At 41.2% G+C, this 24178-nt stretch overlaps 1 long non-coding RNA gene across 1 annotated transcript; it reads right to left on the reverse strand.

Annotated features, from left to right (window-relative positions):
- Positions 1-1450: 1450 nt before the first annotated feature.
- LOC104007929 (uncharacterized) lies at positions 1451-23631 on the reverse strand. The gene is made up of 3 exons (XR_682304.4): positions 23555-23631; positions 10787-10961; positions 1451-1654 (listed from the first exon to the last, which is right to left on the reverse strand). It is a non-coding gene; the product is annotated as an uncharacterized LOC104007929 (long non-coding RNA).
- Positions 23632-24178: the final 547 nt, after the last annotated feature.

Raw genomic sequence — 24178 nt, forward strand, 5'->3', positions numbered from 1 at the left:
TTACATTTGAAGTTAAATTCAGAATTGGATGAAACCTGTTTGTGTCAAGAGTTAAACCATTTTAGAAAATTTATTCCATAGGAATCGTCAACTCCAGATGGCCTAAAATTAATATATTGAAATCAGTTATAAGAAATTTATCCCAACATTTTATGGAAAATTTCCACAATTCCCATAAACACGCTTAACAGCCTCACTAATGTTTTCATTAGCATAAAGGTCCTTCTCACTTTAAGCCATGAGTAAAAATTATTTGCAACCTTGTATTTGCCAACATTGACTGACATTGCTTTCAGTTATATCAATCATAAACAAGTCGTAAAAGTAAAAATTTTGATGAGATAATAAATGAATTTCAGAATAACAGGTCAGGAAAATCTTACAATCAATCAAAATCTCACATTAATAAAGTATTATTTATTATATTATATTAAATTATGACACCATTATGTATAATTTTTTCATATGTATATATATATATACATATGTATGTATGAATTTGCAAGTGAATTTTGTTGTTACTCAGGTAAAACTATTACCCCTTGTGAAGGTTAATTTTATGTTACAACCCAACTATGCTGTAAGGTGCCAAGATATTTGGTTAAACATTATTTCTAGGTGTGTCTGTGAGGGTGTTTCTGGATAAGATCAGCATTGGAATTAGCAGATGACCCTCCCAGGTGCAGGTGAGCATCGTCCAACCTGTTGAAGGCCTGAATAGAACACAAAAGGTGGAGTGACAGAACTTGCTTTCTTTGCCTGTCTTTGCACTGGGAGATTGGTCTCCTTCTGACCTCAAATTCAAACTTGGATTGGAACTTACATTGTCAGCTCTCCTGGGTCTGTAACTGCTGACTGCAGATCTTGCAACTTCCTAGCCTCTGTAATTGTGTGAACCAATTCCTTATTGTGTATCTCTCCTCTTCCTCTTACTATTTATCTGTATTACTTCGTTCTCCCACTGCTATAAAGAGCTGCCCGACACTGGGTAATTTATAAAGGAAAGAGGTTAAATTGACTCACAGGGCTGGGGATACCTCAGGTAACTTATAATCATGGCAGAAGAGAAAGCAAACACATCTTTCTTCATGTGGCGGTAGGAAGGAGAAGTGCCAAAGCAAACGGAGAAAAGTCCCTTATAAAACCATCAGATCTCGTGAGAACTCACTCACTATCACGAGAACAGCATGGGGTTAACCACCCCATGATTCAATTACCACCCACTGGGTCCCTCTTATGATACATGGGGATTCTGGGAACTACAATTCAAGATGAGATTTTGGTGGGGACACAGCCAAACTATATCACCATCTATCTTCTATCTATCTGTCTACCTATTTATTATCTATCTATCATCTACCTATTAACCTATTGGTTCTGTTTCTCTGTAGTATATTGACTAATCACCCTCAAGTTTTATCAGTAATAAAATAGTTTTAAAAGAAAATGCTTTACATTTTAATACCTTTAATTATACCTTTTTCTATTTTGTGAATGAGGAGCCCCACATTTTCTTGCATGGAGTCCCCAGTCATGTAGCAAGCCCTTGGTGGAGGTTTGAGAATGGCTTCTCAACACTAGCCCATATTCCACTTTGTTCAGTTGCTTGTCTGGGTGGGCTGGGATGGAAGGCAGGACACTTCATATTCTGAGGCTGTTGGAATAAAGAAAGAGGTTCTTGGTTTCGTTTGGGATCAAAGCGATTGTCTAAAAGATTTCACAGGACTAGGATTAAATTCTTAAAGATTCTGTGTCTATTCTGGTAAAAGTATCTGTCTCCTTCTCTGCCTTGAGTTGCATCATAGAAGAGCCCTCTCTCCCATCTTCTATTTCCACCAAATGCATCTCATTTCATCATGACTGTCTCCCCAGATCTTCCCTGGGTCTGAACAGATCTAGGTGAGGAATACAAGCCCCTAGAATGATTTTCCTACAATCTCTGTGCTAGGCTGGAAGACTTTTTTCTGGACATATACGGTAATCATTGCAGCAAATATATTTTGTTGCTTTGAAGTCAAGCTTTGCAGACAAATGACAATGGGGGTTATTTTTCTGGATTTTCTGGTCTGAATCAACTTGGCATGGGTGGATTTTGTGAGAAACACTTTCCACCAAATACGGACGGTGCAGGGGGTCAAGTTTATTTTCTTCTCTATCTAGCTTCTATCCCTAAAGAACTATATCCTATTTATCTTTAACATCAATCCTTTCTATTTTCTAAATTAATTAGCATTGTGGGGTGGTATTTCTCAGGCAGCATCCACTATTTCCAGAGCAGGTGCTGCAGTAATCGCCATAGCATTCCCTTATTATCAGTGTTTTCTGTGGGCAGAAGCTTAATGACTGGGGAGGTAGTCTGGATCCACCCTCTTCAAGAGCTGTCTGTCTATCCCACAACTGGTCCACGGCAGCAGCAATGGGCTCAGTGTGATGGATCCAAGGCCAGCATCTGAATAGCCTCTGGGGAGGGCCCAGGCTCTGGAATTGCCCTGGGTCAAGGTGGCCCCTCTCATAGCTCAGCAATATCCATGCCGGCCTTCAGGGGGACTTGCATGGGGAGCTTGCCATCTTACATGGCTCTTCTCTTATCTGAGTCATTTTCAGTGCTAATATATCTACTTTACGAGAGAGAAGCATTGGGCCTCTCTGTTAGACAGGCCCCCAAGTGGCCAAGGGCTTTTGCTGTTATGCGTTCTTATGACACATGTCAATGATTCTCCAAGTATGGTCCCCAGACCAGCGACATCCATGTCACCTGGAGCTAGTTAGAAAAGCAATCACTTGGGCCCTCCTCAGGCCTTCTGAGTCAGAAGCTCTGCAGATGGGCCTCAGCAAGCATGTTTTCACAAAGCTTCCAGATCACGCTGCCACACAATGAGGTATGAGAACCACTGAACCACTCAATGCCCACACACCTTCCATCTATCACTTTGTACCTGAAGAACTGGAGTCACGTGTCAGCTCTGCAGCTGTCAGAACAATTTCCCATGATGTCAGCCCCCTGGCTTCCTCTGACCTTTCCCCAGATGAAGTCAGGGCTGATGGGATCAGCTCTCCTCAAGATCCCAGTTCATCTGAGGCCAAGCCCCAGACCCCTGAAGGGTTGCTCTATCAACCAACAAGCTGCCCTTCCACATATCAGTAGCAGGTTTTCCTGTCTGCTGTGTTTACTCTGCAAAATGATGGCATGGATTAATGAGCAATTCCTATCTAAAAGTCTAGGATAGACTAAGGACCCAGGGCATTGGTGTGCTATGTGCGGTTGGTTCACAGTCTGACATTCCACACTCATCACACTTGTTAATGTTTCCTGCCACAGGCCCCTCACTGAGATGTGGTTGGAGTTTTTTGATGTGATTGTTTGATGTGTCTGTATCCGACAGCAGACTTCCTAGGAGGTTCCCTAAAGCACTGCTCATGAAGGAAGAGCCCTCAGGTCATCGTATGTAGTTTTCTTTTCATATCTCCTTTCATTTCTCAGACTTCAGGGAGCATGAAACTTCTGATGACTTCTCCCTCCAGATACCCTTCGCTGAAGAGTCATGAACAACCCATGGGGTGAGCAGGCCTCCCTCGGATGGGTGCACTCACATGGATGCCTGTGTCACTAGGAAAGGGCCAATGTTACCCCCAGCAACCCCAAGAAGGGGATCCCCAAAAAGTCCTTGCTCCAGTTGGGCAACAAGGTCCAGAAACACCACCAGAGCAGAGGCTCCAGTTACCTCAAGGCACCCCAACATGGTAGCTCTGCACCGAAGCCGCACGGAGACCCCTTGTGAGTTTGCAGAGGGTGAGGATCACAAGTTGCCCCATGGACTGACTGAAAATTGGCAATGATATGAGGTTCCAGTTTTCAGCATCCCAGGGGGAGGCTCCTGCTTAATCTTAGCTGGCGTGTGTCCCTGGGGCCTCACCAATCCCTGTATCGAGAGAGCTGGGAGCTGCTCATGACCATTGGGGTTGGGGGTCGCGCCTGGACAGGGTTAAGCCCAGGTCAGCTGGGGGCAAGCTCTCCTGTCTGAAGCCCCAAACCCTTTCCCTGGCAGGTCCCAGCCCATCTGAATTTCTATCCAGGAGGAATTATCCCACTGAGGACAGAAGTGTGGGTCAGTAGAGAGCACACGGCTCATCCCCTGGAGAGGGTGGGGACTTGGGGAAATTCAGTGTCCCTTGTCTGAGAGCATGCTCCTGCTTCTCACCATGGCTCTCTGGTGACACTGCACTGCCCACCACTGTGGCAGATGGCAGCCCAGCTGCACAGGACATGTATACAATGTTAGCACCACTGGTTTTCTCCTCTTTCCCTCAGCCACAAAGGCCAGAAAAATTCTGAGGGTTCTAAAGGAGATAGCATGCAGCCTGATGCTGGTCAAGAAAGCTGGGTAGGAAATTACCCCAGGGCAAAATGAGCTGGGAACATAATCAGGGATTGTGAGTGGTGGTGTCCACTGCTTGGCCTGTAGCTACCAGGTGGCCAAGGATTCAGCAAACGCTTTTTGGACATCCTGCGCCCTCACCAAGTCTTACTCTAGAAATAAGAACCATCATGCATCAAACAGGTGCTTCCTTCCTGACTTTCAACCTTCGTCCCATGCAGCTCTGAAGCATTCTGCCTTGCTCCTCAGCCTCTGACCTTCCTCCTCCATTCTGGGCTGAACTCCCAACTTCAAGTACCCCAGTGGAACTCACATAACCATCTCAGGCCTTTGGTACTTGACAGCACTCAGCAAGGGCTGCCTCCTCAGACTTACTGCCGACCCAGGTCCTCGGGCCATGGTTTTTGAGAAGCCACCATTGAATCCAATATCTGCCTGAGTCCTTCTGCCAGCTCTTCCAGGGTATGGCTTATCATGGACCTTCTCTTTCAATACCACATTCTCTAAACCATTTTCATAGGTCACTGTGGGATTATAAGCTGCTCTCTGACGCTTCCCCCTCTCCTACTTGCTCATGGGATCTCATATGGAAATTGACCCAGTAAACAAACATCTTGCTCAGCTGTAAAAACACCTTCTCTGCTATCCACTGTATCCAGTGGCTCTCGCGTGGAGCATACATCTCTTCTTGATCCTCTTCACACCCTCAGTCCAGCACTAAGAGAAAATCTAAGCCTCATTATTTCTCTTCTGGGGACATTGTCACTTCTCTTCTTAACTGTGTAGACATCCGGCATCTAAATATTCCTTGACTCATCTCTAGAAACCCTTTTTTGGTCCTCTAGCAGGTGTCTTGCAATCAGTAGTCCTATCCTAGATGAAAGCCTCATATCTCTCCTCAACATAACCCAGCACAGAGCTCAGGATCATCAGGGGAGGCAAGACCCCTGAGCACTGGCCTCAAAGTGGATTATTTCAGACAGAGCCAACCTCTTTACACTTCCCAAATTAAAGACTGTTTAGTCTCTTTTGTTCATTTTTGTGCAAAATAATGTATCTCTTTCCCTGCCTCAAGTTTTATTGATAAAGAGCCCTTCTATCGGCCGGGCGCGGTGGCTCACACCTGTAATCCCAGCACTTTGGGAGGCCAAGGCAGGTGGATCACAAGGTCAGGAGATTGAGACCATCCTAACCAACATGGTGAAACCCCGTCTCTACTAAAAATACAAAAAATTAGCCAAGCGTGGTGGATGGTGCCTGTAGTCCCAGTTACTCGAGAGGCTGAGGCAGGAGAATGGCGTGAATCCAGGAGGCGGAGCTTGCAGTGAGCCGAGATCACGCCACTGCACTCCATCCTGGGTGACAGAGCAAGACTCCATCTCAAAAAAGAACCCTTCTGTCATCTGCCTGTGCTGTGTACAAGGCCAAGGGGTGGCAGGGGAGCTTTCTGTCTGACAGACAATGGACATGTGTTTAACAAAAAAGAGACAGATGCTCAGTCAGAAAGCTATAAAGATAATTATGTCCTCCAGGCCAGGGTCACAGAGCTGCTGCAAGTGATTCACAGGTCACTTGGGAATGTTCTCAATAAAAGCTTGATGCATTTCTGACCTGAGAAAGCAACACAGCCTGTGCCCTGTTGGCATTTTATATGATTTAGGGCAAGAAAGGAGATTCAAATACCATCACCAGTGCAGCTCAACTATAGTCAAATTAATTAACACGACTGTGAGAACATGAGGTGACATGAAACGTATTTGCAGGGGAGCCACTTTTTAGTGATAATTAAGTAAGAGGAATTTAACACATTACAAATCAGAGACGAAAAATGTCAGAGCATAGCTTGCTGACTCCTGGAGAGAACACGTTTGCAGACAACCTGGTGAAAGGCCTGATGATCCTGTACAGAACAGGAGAACCAGAGTGAGATCTCATAACGTGGGCATTACTGTCATGATGTGATTTTCTGTGTCACTACCTTAGTCATGCCATGTGGCTTGTCAGTGTGTCCTGGTGGGTTATATTGCTTGATTTTTATAACATTTAAAGTAAATGAATGCTCTTCCCTTTAGATGAATTCTTACAAGGTTGAGTCTCTATATAAAGACACAAAACAGAATTGCTGCTAGAAGGAAACCGGGTTGGGGAAGGAGGACCCAATCTGCCCTGGACCCATAGAGTAGCCCCTAAGACAAGAGAGGTAGGGGCCGGGCACGGTAGCTCATGCCTGTAATCCCAGCACTTTGGGAGATGGAGGTGGGTGGATCACCTGAGGTCAGGAGTTCGAGACCAGCCTGGCTAACATGGTGAAACCCCATCTCTTCTAAAAATACAAAACTTAGCTGTGCATGGTGGAGCACACCTGTAATCCCAGCTACTCAGGAGGCTGAGGCAGGAGAATTGCTTGAACCCAGGAGGCGGAGGTTGCCAAGAGCCAAGATCATGCCATTGCACTCCATCTCAAAAAAAAAAAAAAAAAAAAAAAGGGTGAGATGTGTGTGTGCATGCTCAGGTAGGGTTGTGTGCATGAACATATGTGTGTATGTAAATTCCAAAACAGAATTGCATTAGCTGCAAAACTTAATAAAAATTTCTACCGAGAGTGAGGTCATGTCTTCCCGGACCTCTGCTTTAGAGGCTGCACAAGGGAAAAGGTGTAGAATTTAAGTGACTAGGACAGTGATTCACTGCTTGGGAAAAGGGCGGATTGTAGGTTGAGATAAGCTCTCTCTGGTCTGCAAAGCTGTCTTCCTCCTTCCTGTGTTTGAACAGATCATTTTTTCCCCCTTGAATATCAGCAGTGAGTGGGTATGTTTTTAGAAGCCATGTGGAAAGAAAATCATATATCTTCAAATCCTCTATTCACACATAACAGGGAAGTTTATGCTGAAATCCTGTAAGATGCACGGGAACTGACAGGTATAAGTGGCAGATCCCCATCTGGCTTCTCACAATCCTTCTGGGCAGACACACTCTGGGTGGGACGGGGCAGAGCAAATCTGCTATGTTGCTTCCCACTGCCCAGGGGTTTAGCGATTGTGTGGCTTCAGTGGAATTCACAAACAATGAATCCACATAGGGATCCACTGTGCAAATCAGTCGCGTGCCCTGACTGCTTTGGGGACTCTATTCATCTAATTCTTTATTTTAAAAAGTGACTAGGTCCACAAAAATTCTACTCCACAGCTTCTGAGCATAAAATGGAATTTTAGAAACTTGAAAAAGAGCTGATTTATGGTGTCTTGCAGTCTGTTTCTTTCAAATGTGCATAACTTATATTAAGGAGCATGCTCACAAACTACAATAAAATCTGATTCAACACTTCTGAATAAACATTCATCCAAGAGCCCTTCAAGGGCAGTTTTGAATCTGCAAGTCTTTCTCTGTCTTCCTTATTTATCACACAGCTCCAGTGGGGACCCTAAGACTAGAGGCTGGGGCGGTCTAGCAGTTGACATTCCGCCGAGCATCCTAAGAAGATCAGAGAGGCTCAGAAGCACTTCAACAGTTGATGATCTCAGTAGCATCTTTGGATTTTTCATTTGCTAAGTGTCTGATAAGGAGAATGGATAGCAGAGTGTTGATCTTCTCTTTGCATTTACAAAGCAGATAAGGTGTTAATGCTTCCACAAGTCAATGAAAATTATGTCAGACAAACTTCGCTTCAGGTTCTCCAGCATTAAAGAATATGGTTCAGAGCTGTGCCTTCTCCGTATAAGTAGTGATGTTTGGGGCCTTGCAAAGTCCATTGGCAAAAAACAAACCTTGAAAAGGTGTCGAATGCATCGGGGGCTTTGTAGCTTCCTTGAAAAATAGGCCGCTGACTTCCATGACACTGATGCACACACGACACTGTCCTGTAGACCCAGCTTTCACAATGTTCACCAAACTCCTTAACACAACCAAGCAAGCACCCTTATCTTACTAATCCTGACACCCACGTTGCAGCTCTCATCTCTATCTGGGGCAGCACCTGGACTCAAGTGTGCCCCACCTGCACACAGACTCTACCTGCACGGAACTCTAGAGTTACATGGTGCACCTGCTTGCCGTCACTAAATTTCACTAACACTGCTTGGAACAGCTAAAGCCTCTGGGATGCCCTTGGGTTGTAAAGCGGAGGCTACCATATTCTCAATCTCAATTGAGCAAATATCCTGTGGTCACACATGGAAGCTGGACCAAGAAGAAGTATGTTTTCCATCAACAAAAGCTGATTTGTCTGCCATATGCATGTCCAAACATATGCTGAGAAACTGGAGACATCAAATTTGCTTTAAATATCCATTCTGATTTTCCCCAATATTAGCACCATATTTCCAGAGGTGCCAGACTTTGTCACTTGTTGCCTTAAGAACTTTGACCTGGAAGAGAGCACAACAGCCTTTGGAAGCCTACGTTGGCCATAAGGTTCAGGTCCAGAGGAGATCATACATACAAGGACCTCTAGATGGGAAAGGCGGAGCTCTGGAGCTAGGAGTCAAGAAGCAGAGAGGGGCCTGGGGAACTCGAGCAACAATAGCACTTGCAATTACTTCTGCTTCTCTTGGTAGAGGTTAGATCTCAGAGAAGATGCTGCTGTTGTGATGGTTTTACAGGAGTCAGAGCACTAAGAGTGGGATTTCCTGGCTCATAAAAGATTATTAAAAGCAACAAACAAACAAAAAAACACACAAAACATATTTCCAGCCAGATTGAGTGCAGAAATGGTGTGTTGTCCTTGAATCGAGTAGGCATCTAGAGGTGGTCTCTCCATGTCATGGGTGGCGTTTGCGTAGCCCGCAGCATCGCCAAACTGTCAGTGCCCAAATATCACACACACACACACACACACACACACACACACACACATACACACACACTTCTGGGATGTAACTGACCACACAAGGTTTTTGCAGTGCTGATGCCAGTAGCAACCAGGATATACTGGAGGATGGAAGCCTTCTCTCTTCATCTGCAGGGACCAAGGAAGCCTCCAGGATCTCATGCGTCTCCTGGGAGAGACCCTGGGGAGAGATCCCAATTGTCATGGGCATAGAATCTTCTCATGAGGCTGCTGGGACTTAGCATCAGAATATAAGCTGATTTAAGTGATCGAAAGAAGAGGATATTTCTTGCCTACTGAGTTAAGAGTTAATCGTGCCCGGCTCATCATCTTTTTTAAAAGCCGATCTTTTTAAAGTCAGATAGCTAACTATAATCTCGTCATTTCCAAAAGTTCTCTTCACAGGCTTAGCACCAGGAATGGCTTTTGGCAGATGTTGTCAGGTATTTTCTAACTTTAGTTGGTTGTCTTTCTAAATCAGGGTGGTGGTAAATTGCTCTCAGATTAGAAACAAAGCCAAAGAGTGAAGACACAGACAGGAACACACTTAAAATAACAAAAGCCTGTTTGATGTTACAGCAACACAGTTTGCCTCTGGCACTGAGGGTGCCTAGCTTGGACTTTTGATTTTCCAGAGGATAATTTAATTCCAAAAGGGTCTTAGTTTAATCTCAAATTCTTTTGATAAACACCTACATGGAGGGAAAATGTTAAATGATGGGGTGGCGGTTGGTGGACAGAGCTTCCTATTTTCTAACAGGGCAGGAGGAAAAGAAAAGAACATAAGGAAGGACATGGGAAATATATTCCCTGGACATGAGGCTGGGAAGCCAAGCTTCACTCTAATAAAAGAAAAGGGAGAACAGTCCACAGTATCCTTATGTCCTCATTTGAAGCAACCAACACGCCACTACATTTTGCTAAAGAAAAACCAGAGCTAGACAGTAAAGTGGTGAGAAAGAATTATTCAGGAACTACTGCAGTCAGGGAAAAGACACCTCAGTGCAAAACTGGGCTTAATTCCAAATACAAGGAAAAGTGAGAATTTATAGCTGAGAAGCAGGATGGAGGGGTCGGAGGATGAAAAATTACTAAGAGGAAACAGCTGGGGTTGGAAGAATTCTATTCTCTAAAAAGATCTAACAGGATTCTTGCTGAAGACAGGCTGGGGTCACCAGACATCACCTGGGGGAGGGGGAGGATGAGGAGGCCGATGAGATATGGAGGGTGGGGGGTTCTCACCGCACTGACTTGGCAAGATTTCTGTTGTAACTGAGCGACTCAGTCCTGACAAAGATGCACACCATGGTAGAAGCCTGCAGTGCTTAGAGGATGCTGACTAAAGTTAAGTCAAGCAGGTGCGGGGTCTTGTTGATTAATTCTTTGTTTGTAGACTATAGTCATCTACTCTGGTTAATTATTACAAAATAGGTATGTGTCAAAAATATCAGAGATACCTCACAGAATGAGCCACAATCTGGAAATCCACCCTGGCAGAACACAGGGCAGTGCCAGGGGTGTAAGTGGCAGGTGCCAACACTTGGCCATCTCCTCACGGCTCATTTGACAATTGCATGAGCATTACCTCTTGTCCTTGTGTCAATCCATTCAGCATCTGAGGGCCTCACCCAGACCTTTGCTAAGAGAGAGGAGGGCATCTTAATTACACCCCCACCAGACAGTGCACACTGGGAGGAGATGATCCCACAGGTGTTCTGAAAGATGAGAAAACACTCGTCCTGGAAATGGGCAAAGGGGTGCTATAAAGAAAAATAAATAAAACAAAGTAAGATTAAGTCTCTGAAAGAAGCCTTTAAATCATGACTTCTCTGCAGAATAGTCTAATTTAGGGGCTAGACAAAGACCCAGATTCCTGAACCCTCAGGTAACTGTTTACAATGTGGATGATAGAATCAGCTACAGCCAACATTAACTGAGATATGCACACTACTGGCTTTTGCTAATTGCATTTAACTTTTTTTTTCTACAGACTAGTAAAAGAGAATATCAGCAGAACTTTAAAGATGCAGACTTGAGCTTGAATCTCAGCTCCATCATATACGATTTTTTGTGAGTTTAGGCAAGTTAATCCGAAATTTTGAGACTCAGTTTGTTTTTCTGCATAACATGATCCTGCCCCAGAATCATGGGGATTAAACGTAATAATGCATGTGCACTGCTGTATGTCTGGCACCTGGTAACAAATTGATACATGTTAAAGGTTATTAAGGTTATTTTCCCCTCTTTTATAACTGTTTGTCAATAATATGGTTTAAATGTGCCCCCTCCAAAATCCAGTTGATGCCAATGTGGTGATGTGAAGAGGTGGGACCTTTAAGAGGTGATTTGGCTGTGAGGGCTTCTCCCATGTGAATTGAATTAGGGCTTGTTAAAGGGAGTCCATCTCTTCTCACCTTTCTGTCTGCTATCATGCAAGGACACAGTGTCCCTCCCCATTAGAGGACTCAGCATTCTAGACACCATCTTGGAAGCAGAGAGCTAAGTTTCTGCAGACCAGCGAACATGCTGGTGCCTTGATCTTGAGCTTCTAGCCTCCAGAATTGTGAGAAATATATTTCTGTTCTTTATAAATTACCCAGTCTGACATCCACCATCCCAAGACTGAACCAGGATGAAGTTGAATCCCTGAATAGGCCAATAACAAGTTCTGAAATTAAGGCAGTAATAAATAGCCTACTAACCCAAAACAGCCCAAGACCAGATGGATTTACAGCTGAATTTTACCAGCGGTACAAAGAAGAGGCAGTACCATTTTTTTCTGAAACTATTCCAAACAATTGAAAAGGAGGAACTCTTCCCTAACTCATCTTATGAGGCCAGCTTCATCCTGATACCAAAACCTGGTAGAGATACAACAAAAAAGAAAACGTCAGGCCAATATCCCTAATGAACACTGATGCAAAAATTGTCAATAAAATACCAGCAAACTGAATTCAGCAGCACATCAAAAAGCTTATCCACCACGATCAAGTTGGCTTCATCACCAGGATTCAAGGCTGGTTCAACATACACAAATCAATAAACATAATTCATCACATAAACAGAACTAAACACAAAAACCACATGATTATCTCAATAGATGCAGAAAAGGCCTTCCTATTTTGAATAAAATTCAACAACCCTTTATGTTAAAAACTCTCAATAAACTACATATTGATGAAACTTACCTCAAAATAATAAGAACCTTTTATGACAAACCCACAGCCAACATCATACTGAATGGGCAAAAGCTGGAAGCATTTCCCCTGAAAACTGGCACAAGACAAGGATGCCCCTCTCTCACCATTCCTAGTCAACATGGTATTGGAAGTTCTGGCCAGGGCAATCAGGCAAGAGAAAGAAATAAAGTGTATTCAAACAGGAAGAGAGGAAGTCAAATTGTTTGCAGATGACATAAACCTATGTCTATAAAACCCCACAGTCTCAGCCCAAAAGTTTCTTAAGCTGATAAGCAACTTCAGTAGTCTCAGGATACAAAAATCAATGTGCAAAATCACAAGCATTCCTATACACCAACAACAGACAAGCAGAGAGTCAAATCACGAATGAACTCCCATTCACAATTGCAACAAAGAGAATAAAATACCTAGAAATACAGATAACAAGGGAAATAAATGACCTCTTCAAGAAGAACTACAAATCACTGCTCAAGGAAATCAGAGAGAACACAAATGGAAAAACATTCCATGCTTATGGATAGAAAGAATCAATATTATGAAAATGGCCATACTGCCCAAAGTAATTTATATATTCAATGCTATTCCCATTAAACTACCATCAACATTCTTCACAGAATTAGAAAAAACTATTTTAAAATTCATATGGAACCAAAAAAGAGCCCATATAGCCAAGACAATCCTAAGCAAAAACAACAAAGCTAGAGCCATCACACTACTTGACTTTAAACTATACTACAATGCTACAGTAACCAAAACAGCACGGTACTGGTACAAAAACAGACATATAGACCAATGGAGCAGAATAGATAACTCAGAAAGAAGACCACACACCTACAACCATCTGATCTTCAACAAAGCAAGCAATGGGGAAAGGATTCCTTATTTAATAAGTGGTGCTGGGAGAACTGGCTAACCAAATGCAGAAAATTGAAGCTGGATCCCTTCCTTATATCTCATACAAAAATTGATTTGAGATGGATTAAAGACTTCAATGTAAAACCCCAAAACTATAAAAACTCTAGAAGAAAATCTAGCAATACCATTCAGGACATAGGCACAGGCAAAGATTTTATGATGAAAATGTCAAAAGCAATTGCAACAAAAGCAAAAATTGACAAATGGGATTGAATCAAACTAAAGATCTTCTGCACAGCCAAAGAAGCCATCATCAGAATGAACAGACAACCTACAGAATGGGAGAAAATTTTTGCAAACTATGTATCTGACAAATGTCTAATGTCCAAAATCTACAAGGAACTTAAACAAATTTACAAGAAAAAAACAAACAACCCTATTAAAAAGTGGACAAAGGACATGAACAGGTACTTCTTAAAAGAAGACATTTATGTAGCCAACAAGCATATGAAGAAAGCTCAACATCCTTGATGTGTTTTCATGTACCCTCTTCCACCCACTGCTTCAAGACTTATCTGTTTTTCATGTCTGTGCAGGGGAAAGCTGGGGGAAGAAATAGAGTGTCTGATTAACTTGCAAACAGGAGAACACCAAAGAGTCAAGAGGTGTTCACTGCAAAGAGAGGATGGTGCTAAGAGAAGGAGGCATCCATCACTAATTTGGAAAAATCCTCGGCCATTATAAATTCAAATATTTTTTCTGCTCCATTCTTTGTAACTTCTTTTATTCTAAGAAGGCATATGTTATACTCATGTCTTTGGAAAATGTCCCACAGCTATTGAATATCTGTTATTTTACTGTTTTATTCTTCTTTCATTTTGCATTTTAGTTTGGGGGAGGTCTCTGTACTATCTTCTTTAATTTCAAAATATAAAGTTATATAAAATAGACTCAGTTTGAACCACAAAGTGCCAATAAAAAAAGAAAGAAAAGAAATGATGAAAGATGTAAAAATCTTTTGAGAAGGTGACATAATTGAATGTAGGCAAGTAAGATGTAACATAGATGTAATAAGAATCCTTTAAGAAAAAACAGAAGCAAGAACAGAGCAAATAGTAAACACTATAATTTAAGACATTTTTAAAAAATTGAAAACAAAATGATTTTAACCTAAATAATGAAATACTACATATCTGCAAATATTGACCCAGAATGACCAACATAAAAATATTCTAGTAAGACAACTAAAATTTAGAAGCTTCTAGTCACAAAGGGTCTGTGACTTAGAAGAAAATGTATTAGGCTATCATCAGGCTTATGAACAAGAATGCCAGAATAAGACAGACTAACATAGTCAGGATGGTCAGGGAAAGAGAAAACCGAGCTTCCAGTGTCAAAGGCACAAATTATAATCAACATATAAGAATCTGGGTAATATTATTTGTGTGAGCCTTTCCTGAGAATTCTACTAGAGAAAGAACTTTAGAAAACCTGTGTAAGAGTGTTAATGGTGGTAAACATTGAATGTGTAATTATTTGTGGACATCTAAATGAAGGTTAAAAGTGAGTGATTAGATGTCCAATGAGACTGTGGTGTGACAATGCAGATTTAATATAGCCATTTAAAAACTATGGAAAATGGAGATATCTATTAAAAACCAATGGTTTCCAGTGATTATAATCAGTAGTGGGAGAATTAGCAGTGTTATTTTGAGTTTATTATATGTGTAATGTAGAATTACAAATGGTAATTATGAGATATTCTAATTCTGTTGTCCCCTGTGTCTTTGGGCACCAAGGTTTTCAGTGTGGAAGAAAAGAAATGTTAATATAATATTAAAAAGGTCAAATAAAGTCCTGCAGTCCTGAATTTGAATTGGGAATGGTAGTAGGAATTTACAAATTGTTTCAGCTTTATGTATAACAACAATAGATTAAACTGTCAAAAACTTAAATCCACGAATACATAATGATATTCCAAAATAAAATCAATGACTTCCTGAAGATGATAAGGAATCAATTCACTAGGTTGAAAATGGGGAAATGAAAGGATCTGCCTTCATCCTCTCTTTCCGCTGTGCTATCGATTAAGCAAAGTATAGAAGAGGGACCGCAAGCCCTAATAATGTCATTCATAAGGCTCCTGATGAAATGAAACACCACCAACCCTGATACTCTGATCATCATCTTCCTAAAGAGGTCCATCCCGAGTCTATTTGAGCCTCCAGATCTAGAGGCCAATGTGCAAGGAATACAGAGGGCAAAGGAAATGCTGAACTCAATTTGAGTTTGAATTAACCAAGCCAGACCGTGGGAGAGTACAGGTTAAGTAACCTGGATTTTCCAACACATAAATTCTAAGAGTAAGAGTAGATTGAAAGGCTCGAGAACAAAAAAAGACATTTTGAAAATCAACTAAGCCATAGAGTGTACAGAAGTACACCAGAGCGAAAAAACTGGGAATGGACACACTAACTGTGAAATTCTTATCCTTGAAGTTCACATGAGCTCACTTTGGCCAGTGGAAGTATCTGCCAGTGGCTCCTGAGCCTTCCTGACACGAGCTTGTGACCACTTTCTTGCATTCTGATGAGACAAGATGCTCCAGGTTCAACTTGTAGAGATCCTGGTGTAGACCTAGAATCAGCCAGGTCTCCAAAGAGCCTGGGTGCCATTCGGTTGGCAATACTAGTTTAAAATCACAAGCGGGGTGCTAGTTTTCTAGTCCTTTACTGTGAAGAGGGCTAGGCCTTTTTAGAGATAAATACATCATGAGTTTATACTAGTACTTTCAATTCAAATTCAGGACTATAGGTTTTTTTATATAACCTCTTCTGTCTTATATTTTTATCTACTTTCTCCCATGCTGAGTACCTTATGAAGACCTATTCAGATGCTAATGAGCCTTGTCTGATAGAGACAGGAACAACAGTGTGGGGGTTAAATTCACAGGCTTTGGATTCAGAATGAACTGCATTCAAATACTCCACTTGCCCAAGCAAGTTACCGAAGTATTTTAAAGGATTCAGCATTCTGATCCATAAACAATAATACTTCCATCATAGTGTTGTTATGAAAATTACAATTAACCTGGAAGATAAATACTTCCTTTAAGGGCATCTTGAAGGATCGTGCAGCTGGATCTAATGATTGCATTCAAATTATTGCTTGGACTGTATGGCTCTTCCCATTTTAAAATGTCCGTAGGAGGTTACCAATGATTTCCTAGCAAGCAGACAATCTTGGGTTAAGTTTGAACTTCTGATGTGAGAGAACATAATTCCAATTAGCCAACTCCTAATTTTTCTATTCTACTAACTTCAAAATTCCAGCTAAATTGCAACAAAATAAAATTGCACACTTAAAATTTGTTAAAATGTTACATTTTATATTATGTATATTTACCACAATAAAAAATATGTATGATAAATATTTAAGTGATTGGAAAGTAAATATCTTTAAAAAATGAAATAAATGATAAAATTTTCTTTTTAAAAAATTTAACTATTGGATGCAAAAGTTAGGGATCAGATCTGCATTAAATATTATAAATATAGCTATTGTTAAGACAAGATAAATAATCAGATTTAGGATAGTAATGTTTGGGTTATACATTAGAATTGCAATTATTCATCCTATAAGAAAGAAAATAGTGCAAATAAATTAAATTTTTAACATGCAAAGTATTGCCATTGGACCTCAGTCAACTTCTGCCTCCATCTTTTCCTTGCATGAAACATAGCTGATAGTATTTTCTGTTTTTTGTTTTTCTGGTGGCCCTTCTCTGGATGGGGGATGTTAATGGGAAAGCCTGTTGAGGAAAAGCCAAAAGGTAGTTTATGTGCCTGCAGATAGGAAGAGTAACTGCTGCCCTATGTGCTCCCATTCCCAGGAGAGTAGTTGAGTATTTGGAGAGACTCAGGACCATTCTCCTCTGCCCCACTGTCTCTGCGGGAACTCATACATTCCAGGGAGGAGAATAGCGGACTCACATTAACCCCAAGAAACTCTTCTGTGAAAGCGAAGCATATCTTCTTGATTTCCAGAAGGCAAGCACAAGCTTAGCCTTGGGAAAGAGTTCTGCAAGATGCTCCCTTTTTGAGGACTGGGAAATTCATGTGTGGGAGTAGGGGAGAGCAGGACACCAGGTGCTGCTTGATCAAGATGGCAGTAAACAGATCATCAGAAGTGAGATTTTATTTTTCCATTTTAAGGAGTTTCATGTATGTTATCTTTCAATAGCTCTCAATTCCGGGATGCTCTGCTGCTCAGGGAGCACATCAGATTTTTGGTTATTTCAGTGACTGGAGAGAAATTCCTGGCATATACTGAGCAAGATGTTTGCTAATAAGGCTTCAGCATAGAAAAATAGTCCTGCCATAGAAAGACTACTGCTGCCCGAAATGTTTCCCTCGACAAACTCTGATAGATGAACAAAATTTAATTTCTTTTAGTTCCTTGACATAAACCTTGATCTTTTAATGGTCTTTCCTGCTGTCAATTTTTTTGAATAACAGAAGACTGAGAGTATTTATAGAAATATTTAGTTTTATGCAGGTCAGAAGCACTGTGCTATGGCAGGAATCAGTGAAAAATGAGAGAAGTACAAAGCCTGGTGCTTTTGCTGTCAAACACAGGTCCTCAGCTGAAGCATGAAATTATCAAAATTGTTTTTTTCCTCTTTCATCTTCATTTATTTACATCTTCAGAGAATAGAGACAGTTTCTGAAATTTTCTTGTGAATACCAAAATTTTATGTTAATAAATAAATAATACGCAAATAAATAATATCCACAGTAACCATGCATACGGCAAATTGATTAGTAACTGTTTTCACATTGAAACCAGCTATAATGAAAGAACTGATTATCATTAAGTACTCAATTGCTTTTAGTATTTGAGATATCGGATGTTAGAACTAAGCTTAGAAATCTAGTTTGGAAAAGATGAATCATTTTTTATTCTTTCACTTGCTGTTTTCCCTGTTTATAACAATTTATTTTCCTATTCTTCTTAATGTTCTTGTATGTCTATGATCGCTTGTTAGTGTGCTGTAAATTTTTAAGAGTGTAAAGAATATAATCTCATATTCTAAGGAAATGAGGAATTGTGTAAAATTGGTTTTAAAAACTCATTGACCTTTCAAATTACTTTTGAGCTCAGAAGTAGAATTGGCTATAAGCGTACACTCCTTTTGGTCCATTACTGAACCACAGTGATGACTTGTGCCATAGAGTTTTAGTTCCGGGATGACCGTTTGAAATGATTTTACCCATCTCCCTCATCGCATGTGTGATATCATTCGTTCTACATGGAAAGTTGTGTCTAATCAAACTATTGGATTTCTACTTTCCTGATTGGTAACTCCAGGGAAGAGATTTCCCATGGAGCTGGGTGGAGGTGAGGATGGGGGGATGTTTTCAGGATGAAACTGTTCCACCACAGATCATCAAGCATTAGATGATTCTTAAAAGGAGCACGCAACCTAGATCCCCCGCGTGTGCAGTTCACAGTAGGGCTCCGCTGCCATGAGAATGGAATGCCTCTGCTGTTCTGACAGGCGGCGGAGCTGGGCGGTAATGCTGGCTAGGCTGGGCTGCTCACCTCCTGCTGTGCGGCCCGGTTCCTATCAGGCCACAGACAGGCCCGGGGTGGGGGAGGGGGATCCCTGCTTTAGTTGAAAGGAGGTGAGCCCTTATATAAATAGAAACTAACAAGAGGAATCTTCAGAAAGTGGGAAAGCCAGTGAAGCTCGACAAATGACCTCGGGGAAAACGTCAGCATTCCTCAAAGCCCCTCTCAGCACAGTAGGGCACTCCCAGCTCCCTGAGGGCCTGGCTCTAAGTCTGAGGAAACACACTCTCTCTCGAACTTGAACTTGCCAGACAGAACTCAGGCACTGACTGTGACGACGCGGGTGGGGAGAGACTGTGCACCTACACGTGTCACTTCACAAAGGCCTCCAGGTAACAAGCACAAACCTGAGTCCCAGGAGGAAGAAGAACGGCCCCTGGGTTTTTTCGTTTGTATATTTGTTGTTGTTGTTTGCTAAAGAGCATGTGATTCGTGAATTGGCAGTAAGAGAGACGGAGGATTTCTTTTCGGAGTTCCACCCTGAATACAGTCCTCTCAGTGGATGACTTAGACTGCTGCTGTGAGAGCTTGAATTTAATCACAGCCTCTGTCATCCTACTCCACCTTCAGGATGAGACCAGGTCCTTCTGAGCACATGCAGTGCCGTGCATGTGTGTGCGTATGTGTGTCTCAGTCATACAGGCATAAGTCAAGGGATAACATTACTCCTAATCTGCATGTACACCTCCGCCCGCCTCCTGACCAGCGTGGTCTGTTTTGCGAGTCTAAATATCCACAGAGAAAACTGGTTCATGAGGAAGAATATCTGTTTAAGGCAAACCCCTCTCCACCCCCATATCAACCCACTCAGCTTCTCCGCTTTATGGATAAAAACTTAAAATGGAGGCTTTCTGTTAACTGCTTTCAGTCTTAAGGCAGAAACAACTCCATTTCATACATTTGGAACTTGGCACTAGCATCAAAACTGGGTCAGGGAATTTAAGCCTAAATCAAGGACCCAGCTCGGAAGCTTAATTTTAATAAATCCAGATTATGGGAATAAATATCAATGTGTATTCACTCAAAGATGAGTGTCTCTTTATAATTAAAAAAATATCAGATTGTCACAATACATAGTGTTGTTTGATTTGCTATAGGTATGTTTGTATTTAGGAAAATTATAAAGTCATGGACAAAAAGAATCCCAGCCAATCTGCGATATTTATTACATCTCAGGGGAATGGGGAGTGTTCACCTAGTTTTTAATTTTGAGAAGATTTCTCAAATGCTGTTATTGATGCATCAGATCTTTGTCTAATGCAGGTATTACGTGACCTGATTGCATTACTACTAGTATTACATTAATTTGGGGAAGAGAAAATAGACATCAGATTTTTGTCTAATCATCACCTATGAGAAACTTTAATACCATGAGTACACTGTATATCTGCTTATGTAGTGTACATGTCTGTGCTTCATACGAAAAGAAAAAGACTAAATACAAACCTTACTAATTTTATTCATTGCCAGGTTAAGAATGACTAAATAAAATGCTTAAGTTAAAACTTAAAATTAAAAGCTATAACATTTAACTTTCTCTTTTTAGCCTAATAACTATTAATGTAATTTATTGCTTTATACAAACTGCAGTGGATCACATTGTTTATAAATATATAATAATAGCAATGTAATATACATTTTAAACATCATTCATAACTGCTTTTTCCCATCAAAGGTGAATAATTGAAAAATTAATTTCTTCAAAAATTTAGTGAAGTTAACTTTTGCTTGATAAGAAAAGATACTTTTTAACTATAATTCATCACTGCTTTTTTTTAGCACTTGACATAGTCAACAATGAGTTGAATAACATTTTTATAATTAAATGATAAAATACAAACAATTACATTTAATTCCCAAAGCCTAAGTCACACATAAAATCACTGAGATCATATGAGAAGCAATGCTTACAAGGTGACCAGGGCAGCCAACAGCACAGGCCAGCTCTCCCCATGTGACTTTGAAATGGAGCAAGGGATGGAGAAGAAGCCCCCTACTCATGGCCATTTGCCACATTTTTGTAACATGACCTTGGATACATTTTGGGTCTCTGCCAGGAACTCAGTGTCCATGCTGCTTTGTGATATCTAAGAAAACTCAATAGGAGAAATTAAATACTAGAGAATAAGGTCGGTTCTCCTGCCTTAGTCTCCTGAGTAGCTGGGATTACAGGTGCCCACAACCACGCCCAGCTAATTTTTGTATTTTTAGTAGAGACGGGGTTTCACTAAGTTGGTCAGGCTGGTCTCCAACTCCTGATCTCAAGTGATCCACCTGCCTCGGCCTCCCAAAGTGCTGGGATTACAGGTGTGAGCCACCACACCCTGCCAGAGAAAATAAGGTTTTGTTGGGTAAGGTTGAGCTTTGGAGAGCCACAAATAAATATCATATCTAATAATTTTTTTGCTTCAGGAATTTTTACCTCCTAGGGAGTGATATTGCCTCTATTGAAAATGCATGCTCTAGTTATATTTATGTTATAAAACTGGAGTATTTTGATTTCCTTCTTTTATTTATCACATAATTATATTACCACTATTCTTAGATCAAAAGGAAGATTACTTGAATCTTCTATACTTTTCTACCTCAAAAAATGAAGCAAACAAACAAATTAGATCTGTTTACTTAAAAAATACTGTTTGGGACCTTGAATTCTGTCTTTTTCTGAATTACAGTCTATTGATTTAAAGCACAAATCTTCACCTTTACTTTGGAGTTGCCAACTACTCCCTAAGAATTCTGGAGCATCTCATCAAACCATTCCATTTCCTGAACTATTAAACTCCAGTGCCTCTCCTAGAATACAAACCCTCAGTTTTCCAACCTTAAGCTCACTTATTCTCCCTGTCCTTTTGTTCAGAAGGCCCTGGGCAGCCACATTTCCCTCCTGCCCTGATCCCATTAGTTTAACACTGGACCTGACTGTTCCCAGAATCCTTAACTCCCTCAGCACCTTATTTCTGTACTGTGCTCAATTCTACAAATCCTGATTTCATACCAGCGCTATCATCTGTTGCTTCATGGCAGTTAATCCCGAGAGAAAATTCTACAACTCTACTAAAAATTTACGTTTCTAGACTTGGTTGGGGCCTCAAACTACTAGTCCATCTCTTTACTTGTCCATGATTCTAAAGCTTTTTTACTCTAAAACCATCCTATTATAAATGGACACATGTATAAATGTATTAGATTCTCACTACAATTGTTGAGACAGATACCATTTTAATTGCTTTTTACAATTTTTATACGGAAGCTGGAGCACAGAAGGTGTGATTTACCCAAGGTCAAACAGCAAGTGACTGCCTAATGAGACTGGACTCCAGGCAGTCTAATCCCAGAGTCTATGCACTTAACTACATTGCCTCTCTAGCTACTGTTTGCCCAACTTTTAAGTAAATAGATCTACATATGCAACAATTTATTCCTTACAGGATTTATAGTCATCTGCTGCTTGAAAGTTTAGGCAATGGAAAACTTATAAGGGGAACGAGGACTTTTGAGTTATGCTGGTTTAGATTCCTACCTTTTTTATCTCTCTTCCTTAAAAAGCTATTATTGGCTTTTAAAATCTTGTATTTTCGTGGAACCTAGATTCTGTAAAGGAATTTTGGAAAATAAAAGCACAAAAGTCTTTGCATGGAAATTTAGCCTAGACATTCCATCTGGGTGAGGTGGCGTATATTCTCTGACATATTCATTTCCAATTATGAGATGAAAATAGGGAAAAGGGGATCTGGTCAGGCAATGGCTTCCTTATTGGAATAGAGGGAGACACTTTCTTCCCCTGTTTCCTTAGCAATCGTTGGTTTCTGATATTGAGAGGATTTCATCTCCACTGGCATAAAGCATGGTTGAGGTTTTGTTTTTCAGATAATGAATTGCAGCCTTCTAGCCTTCCAAGAGACTTACTATTACCTTGACAAATTGCCCCATATGCTGCGTAACATAAAGAAAGCATGTTTGGCTGAACTGTGAATAGATTTTTTTCACCGTTATTCAGAAAGAGCATATTGAGCAGACAGAAGTAGCTAGTGGTGGAGCGAAGTCTCCTTAATGGTCCACTGATACCATATGGGAAGTCTAGGACCTATACAGTGTGTGGGTCAAAAGAGAGCATCACACAGGGACACTGTGACAGGACAGGAGATTGGAGTTGGATCTGTAATCCAACTGTCTTCAAATGGTATAACAAAAACTCTCCCAGGTATGAAACAGGCATTAGGGACTGCGCAGGTGAAAAACTTCCCTGCAAAATGTGGAGAGTTTGACTGAAATGGTCAGTGATTCAAAGAAATCCATATGCAACTGGATTGGTAGATTTTCTTCTACTTTACAACCTTTATTCCTCCCTCCAGAGAAGTCCCTAAGTCTGCTGTATGCACATTTTATTCATATATACATTAAACATATATAACTATATACATCTATGTGCAAATAGATGTATATACACACATGATGTAAACATGCATACATTGTCTCAGCTGGATTGAAAGGCAGGAAAAAGAGAGGTCATTAGAATAAAACAGGCCAAGGGTAAAAATCGAATACAATTTTTCTACACCTGTGAAAACAAAGTATTGCAGAATTCTATTTTCTAATAGTCTTAGTTTTCTTCTGAGAAGAATCCAGGAACCCAGGCTGGTTTTCCCATGTGAAGAGCTCACCTTTGGCTTCGGGCTAGTGTCCCGCTCTCAGATTCAGAACTTGGCTTGGACAAGGATGATGAGAACAGCGGCATTTTGCAGAGAATGCTTTGTCATAATTAAACAAAAGAGACCAAGATATGATGTCAGAATAGCAAGTGACATCTTAGGAGATGCAGAATCTTCTCAGCAGGCTGGCTGGTATAGCTGCAGGGTGACCCCAGTCCTCCATCTGCACAGATGTCGGGGGCTGCCCGCGGAACATGGGCTCAGAGTGGGAGTAGTTAGTTGCACAGGCCCAGTGTCCAAGGGCCTCAGGCCAAGGGGACAGCTGCAGCCACTGCATTCCAGGCTGGCTTTCCTTGCCACTACTGCTCCGGGAGTGGGGTCTAACCAAGTGATGGAGCTGTTTGCTGCTGTCTCTCACTTTTTCCTGGCTTCCAAACCTGGCCAGACACTTGACTGACACACATACTCTTCAGGTAATCTGGTGTGGGCGACCCTCAGGTAATCCGGTGTGGGCGACCAGTTAGCAGCTCAGCCTGCCGGTCTGTCTGTCTTCAAGACGGTCTCGAGGTTCTTTCTTCACCTTGCCTGATCTTTAGGGACTTTAAGAGGCTCATCTGATGTCTCTTCTTTTCAAGT

The sequence above is a fragment of the Pan troglodytes genome, chromosome 11, assembly GCF_028858775.2.
Source record: "Pan troglodytes isolate AG18354 chromosome 11, NHGRI_mPanTro3-v2.0_pri, whole genome shotgun sequence".
NCBI classification, from domain to species: domain Eukaryota; kingdom Metazoa; phylum Chordata; class Mammalia; order Primates; family Hominidae; genus Pan; species Pan troglodytes.